We start from the raw sequence: 7,048 nt of genomic DNA, 5'->3' as shown, positions 1-7,048 counted from the left end.
TGGTAACTGGTGTCATTTAAATACTGTTAAGCAGTTTTGCATAAGTTACTCAAAAAGTAATCGGCTATGAACTACTAATTACGTCTCTAAAATTGTAATCAGATTACTTTACTATGGTAATCACGCTCTAGTTGCATTGTTTACCAATCGAGTCAATGAAAGTTCGAACTGGATCCAAGGAACTGTTGAATGAAGCAATAAATTACTGCTTTTTCAAAAATGTTCAGGTTCTTTGATTAAAGACCCAATCATTATTAGCAGCAGATCTGGACTCAGTATCCACCAACTTACTACTCTCTTGGCCTGCTCTCGAAGATTTACTCATTTAGTTTGAAGGCTTGGCGAATAGGTCACAAAAAAGGAATGAAATAGATTCAATGTGATACTAAAATAGGGTATATTACATGAAATAACACCTCATTACGAAACCGAAAGTCATAGTCAAGTTACTTTCTAAAAGAATTTTCAGAGAAAAATTTGGTCTTACACTCAATGAATTAAAAATAAATGTTTTTAATAAAGCTGTCAAACATGTTAACACATGCACGTTAAACGTTAAAATGTAATTAAAAAATGTATGGATTTACCGATTTGACTAGATTCTGACATTTTATTCAGCTCAGTGTGAGTTCTAAACACTGCCTGGAATAGGGCGAGGTCATTCAAGTGACGCACATGCCAGAACACACACACTTCACAACAGCGATTCCATGCCATTGATCAAACTATGAAGAAAGGACCTCTTAATGCTATTTGATGTACAAAACAAGCCCAGCTGGGACTTCAGACAGAAATCAAGTACTTTGCATCCTCTGTAAGGCACAATTTAATTACCACAGAAGCACGTTGAGTCTTCACTATCATGAAAACGCAAAATGAGACATTGTCTTGAAGAGTTTTTCATTTGGAGTTCAAAGCACAGCTTGAAGCTGGCGTTGACGCCTTAACACAGATTGCCAATGTGGGTTCGTAAATGCTGTAGCAAAGTGGATAGCCACAGTTTTCTAGCCGGTTAATGTTTGGGAGGATGAGACTTTTAGAGATTTAATACACATTGCAATGAATATGCACCCTATGGGCAATAGTTTTCAGTTAGCCGCCCACTTAGACTTTGGGGAGCATTTAATGTTACTTGATTTGGTTCTTTTTTACTGCATTTCTGTGGAAGGATTTGTTTATAAAGAATTTTTGTTACATAGTGTTTTGTTTTCTTTCCTGAGAAGGAAACAGATGCATTTTGACACTAAACCCTCAACCAAAATTCTTGGATCTTAACACACCTCCAAACAAAATGGGTTGTGTCCCCATCTTCTCATTGGCATCGCCAGCAGGTGGGTGTGTCTTTCATATCAAGCATATGCAGTCTTGAGGGGGTCCAATAGAATCGATGTAAAATATTAAATTGCATAGGTCGCACCCTTGCATTTCTAGATGTAGTCAATGTTTTTTTTAGAATCCTAGCCCACACTGCTCCCTCTTATACCAAGTTTAGATCTTTCTCCCATAATTCGGAAAAAAGCCGAAGCTCCGTCCCCTAGACTCTAAATTAGCAGCGAGTAAATACATTGATGCCTCATGACCTTTTCCAAAAGCAGTAATCACCTCTCCCAGAGTATCTGCCGCTTTAGGGGGGTGTATACTCCCAAAAATTGTACAGAGCAGGTGGCACAGCTGTAAATACGTATGAGATCTGGGAATCCCAAAATGTTGAACCACTCCAATCTCATATGTCACAGAGTGTATTAACCTCCCTGTATTAACTTCTCTGACCAGCAGAAAGGGAACATCATTTTGGGTTCTTTCATATGCTCAAGGCAACATTTAATAAATGTCAGAATTAAACAATCTGGACACTTTTGTCCATAACGAGTGCAAATGCGTGATAACGGGGTGTAACTTAACTTCTCCGATTAGATTGATAGAAAGGCTTTGCAATGGTGAAATAGGAGCAACAACATCCTGTTCAATACAAAACCAGGGAGGGGCTCTCTCAGGTGGAAGCGACAGCACTAGTTTGTAATAATTATGAAATAATAATTTTTCAGAATCCCTTTCCCTTCAGCTGTCACAGAAACACAAACAGACACACAGTACATATAAACATAATTTGCATATTAAATGTATTATACATGAATAATATTATTTTAGAAATATGCACCACCCCAAGTAATGTACTTTAAAGGTAATTAACTTAAACGAAAGTCAGTAACTATAATCTGATTACAAGAATTTAAATTCGAATGTGTTATACTGCTTTCGAGTAAAAAGTATTTTGATTACAATAACTGATTACTTTGTAATCGGACTACATCCTGCACTGCTGTTAAATATCTCAGGGCCATCTAGAAGTATATTCATGTTTAAAAGGCACATTTTTACATTTGATAATATACTGGAAACACAAAAATGTAAATTCATTCATCAAAAAGAATTTGCCTTTTTTTTTACATCAAGGATGTATTCATATTTAATATAACCATATTATATATATATATATATATATATATATGAATTTGTTAGGTATATTTATTCTGATTTCATATATTTGTTCATTTAACTAAAACCAGTTAATTTAGATTTTTTAAGGTTACCTCATAAGACACATTTTACAGTGTGGAGTGATGACAATGTATTTAAGTTTAGGTGCAATTTTTCCAATTACGTTAATTTCAATTTTTTATTCTGTTATCAAGAATAATTTTATTTAGTTTTGTTTTCATTATCGATAACAGCACTGTATGTAGTAGCTATCTTTCACATTCTTCTCAGAAAGCAGAATCTCTACAATCAAAAGCACATGGGCAGACAGGTTTCGTGGGCTCCTGAAGTCTTATCCCGATGTCTGTGTAAGACACAGTCAGCTGAGCACACATGAAAAGGAAAGCACTCAAGCTCATTTGTTTTGGCTGTCTGCCTCATGTTTATATTGAGATAATGGCATGCCCATTATTCCAACCATTCAGCTTTGCCATTTTAGACACTCATTGTACATCTCTCCTGCTGTGGTCTGATTATGATGTTTGTGCTGAAAATGGCAATGCAATAATTAGACTGTTCACAGGCTGCTGTTCTCTATCGTGAGTTCCATCTCTGCATTTGCAGTCCCAACAATTACTGCAATTTTAGAAATTACATGCAACAGCACATAACATGCAAAGTGCTGTTTGCGCTTACTGGATCGAACAAATTCACTGTTATGTGCTGTGTGTGAATATGCATACTTTCCTTCTTAATAGTATGCCTGGGACATGTGGATTTTTAAAGGAGCAAGTGAAAGAGAAATTTACTGATTAAAAGGTGACGTCAATAACAAAAATAAATAAATAACAAGCTATATTTGTGTTAGCCTAGGCCTGTGTCACTTATTAGAAAGATCATATTCTTATTCTGCTGTTGAAAATAATCCAGAGTGTGTCATTTTATAATTAGCTAGTGATCTAGTAACAGTTGCACCCTGTTCGATTGACAGTTCATTAATGATACTGAACGGACAAATACATTTCAAAATTCGGCGAGGTATTCATGTAAACTCAGAGAGTGACGTCTAAACTGAATGTAAACAGTAGAGAAAAAAGTAGATTTGTATTAAAAAGTCAGACTTGTGGAGGTCACGTGATGCCATGCGATGAGCGGCGCTCGGCTCACTTTGCTAATTTTATTACTATTTGTGTCATAAACCGGTGAGATTCGTATGTCTGATTCTTAACTGTTCTAGGAAGACAATATGTCAAAAAATTCCAAATCCTCAGGCTCTGGAGATATTAAAAGACACTTACATGATCAGGCTGATTCCCTGGAGCAACAGGCCGGAAGCCCCGGACTCAACTCGGATGGTGAACTGAAAGAAATACAGCGTGAGTTGATGAATGTGTCGCAATGCTGATGAAAGTCATTGCAGATTTGGAAGATCTTGCTGTAAAACATCGATTGATTACTTCTATGGAGACTAAATTCTCTGAGTTGGTTACAAGATTGTCAGACTTCGAGAGAAGAATCGACTATCTGGAGTCACTGGTAAGGGAAGTAGCTGCTAATCCACTAGCGACCCAGATGGATTTGGAGAATTTTAGCCAGTGAAACAATTTCCAAATTGTTGGAATTCCTGAGCATGAGGAAGGCAGAGATATGGTGAAATTCCTAGATGTGTCTAGGAACTTAACTTTAAACCCATGTCTGCTCGACATAACAGGCCATAAGCTGGAAATCGAGCGAGCACACAGGGTTCCGGCTCGCAGATCGGCTGAGGGAGACCTTTTCCGATAAAGATCTTGTGTTGAACAAAGCGAGGCGCAAAGGAAGGCTTTCTTGGAAGAATCACAACATTTTCTTGTTCCTAGATTTTGCAAATTCAACAAGAGAGAAATGTGATTGATTCAAGGAATGCAAGAATCTCTTACATCAATGGAAGATCGCGGGAAGATGGAAGATGTTTCTGGCCAAATTGAGAATAGATATTAAGGATGGTCACAAAATATCTACATGCCCACAGCAATCATTGTCCAACATAGAGACAAAGGGGTGAGTGAACCATTTGGTATTTCTCATGTGGCCCCCGAGTGAACTTGACTCACTAAATATACTCTTGACTGTCTGAGGAAGCTGGGCATCATTTTGTTTCTTTTTGTGCTGGTTCCACCAAGCGGCTGGAATTTGTTTTGTGGATTAACACTCCTTTGGGACAGTTATGGATGGATCTGCCTGTTCCTTGTGTTTGTGCCTCCTATTGGCTGCAGTTTGTGGATTTGTTTTTTTTTTTGCAGGACTTTGGAAGGATTAAGTCATCTGCTGCACTCATAAAACAGCCGGCTCATTGAATATTCGTTTGACTGACTGATAAAACTGAATGGGTTTTTAAAATTTGATTTATTTTATTAAATTTTTTTATTTGATGGTTCCGCTAGTGGCTTTTATTACCAGCAAATTTGTCTAATTTTGTCCTCTTAATAAAAAGGTTTTTGAGTGATATGGGCTTCATTACATTTATCTATGATTGTGAATGTTAATGTTATTCAAATGAATTGTATTCCAAAATGTAACTACTTGTTATATTCTCTCCCTATAGATGTCCACCTCTCTTATTTCAAGCAATTAGATAGCATAGCGAAGTCCTTCATTTGGAATGGTAAACACCCCAGATTACATCTCAATAAATTACATAGGCCACTGACAAATGTGGGCTAGGCCTACCCAAGATTTTGTTTTATTATTATGCAGTCGGTCTCAGACATTTGGTTCATTGGTCGCTTCCACCAGAGAGAGCCCCTCCCTGGTTTTGTATTGAACAGGAAGTTCTTGCCCCTATTTCACCATTGCAAAACCTTTCTATTAAAATACATTTATGTTGCTTGAGCAAATGGCTGAACCCTAAACTATGTATTGAAAGGTCCCCTGGTCAGAGTGGATTGTGAGGGGGGTTACTACACTCAGTGACCTATATAAGAGTGGAGTGTTGGGATCTTTTGAAAATTTGGTTCAACACTTTGAGATTCCTAGATCTCATTTCTATAGGTATTTACAGCTGCGCCACCTGCTCTGTACAATTTTTGGGAGTAGCATACACCCCCCTAAAGTGGCAGATAATCTGGGAGTGGTGATTACTGCTTTTGGAAAAGGCCATGAGGCATCAGTGTATTACTCCCTGCTTATTCAGGGTCTGGGAGATGGAGCTTTAACTTCTATCAAGAGATTATGGGGGAAAGATTTAAACTTGCTATTGGAGGAGGGAGTGTGGGCTAGGATTCTAAAAAATGTCAAGTCTGTATCTAGAGATGCAAGGATTCACCTTATGCAATTTAAGATTTTACATAGATTCTATTGGACCCCCTCTAGATTATATAGGCTTGGTCTTAAAGACACACCCACCTGCTGGCAATGCCAATCAGAAGATGGAGACACAACCCATATTTTTTGGGGTTGTGCTAAGATTCAAGAATTTTGTTTGAAAGTTCAGAGTTTTATGTGTGACGTTTTGAGCACTCAAATTTGACTTTGTCCCATTGTCCCAAATTAGGTTCTGACCAGTTCGGATGGAGCGCCCTCTTTTTCGGTGTGGTGTGTGGAAATGGGGAGTGCTTTCAAGGAATTGATAAGTAGAAGATTGGGGTTTTGGGACTTATTTGTTAAAAAATGGGGCAATTATTTAGTTTTTTGGGAGATCTCTTGAGGAGGGGATGTGGAGAGTGTAGTTTAATTTAATTATGTATGTTTATTATAATTTCTTTATTTTTTTTGGTTGTGTGTGTGTTATTATGTCGGACCACAGGAATGTTTGTTGGGGGTCGGGGTGGGGTTGGTGAACGGGGAGGGATATTAGTGGGGTTTAAATGTGAAACGTTGATTCATTGTTGGGTTTCTCTATGTGATGTATATATGAATCAATAAAATTGTTAATTTCAAAAATATCATAATATTGTTAATGAAATATTATTATGTATAATCTAAACTATTTTAAATAAGATTTAAAAAATAATAATAATAAATATTATTTTACAGTGTCAAAAAAGATATACAAATTTAAGACTTGTAAGTGTAAATGTATGCTAATTTAACTTAAATGACCCTTTTTCTCTCCGGATAAGTGAGTGAACAATTTACTTCTCCAGAGGACAAGAACATGACAATGCTTCATGTCGAGCCCTGGCTGAAATGTATGCTCTAATCGATTTTGTGTTTTGACCATTTGTGAACTGCGTTAAACTCCATCTTGTTTATGTATTGTGGGTGTAAATTTTTTGCTGTGTGATCACCTTTCATATATATACAACCAATGTGTTTATAATTAAATTACTACTTGAGCACAAAATTGTTTACAAGAGCACAAAGTTCATCATTGATCTTGCCTCTTAATTTTGTTCTCAAAGTGCAACAGATTGATGCATTTAACTTTAAAATGTACACACATTTCTTGCAGGGGAGCATGTCCCCAGACCCCTCTAGAGGGTCTAAGGTCCACCCACCACAGTCTCACAAAATCCTGTGGGAAAAACTGATGTACCTATGAATTTATGCATGTATGTATGAATGTATGTATGAATGAATGTATGTATGT

This window comes from Xyrauchen texanus, chromosome 20, assembly GCF_025860055.1.
Source record: "Xyrauchen texanus isolate HMW12.3.18 chromosome 20, RBS_HiC_50CHRs, whole genome shotgun sequence".
NCBI lineage: Eukaryota > Metazoa > Chordata > Actinopteri > Cypriniformes > Catostomidae > Xyrauchen > Xyrauchen texanus.
This window is presented reverse-complemented; position numbering follows the sequence as displayed.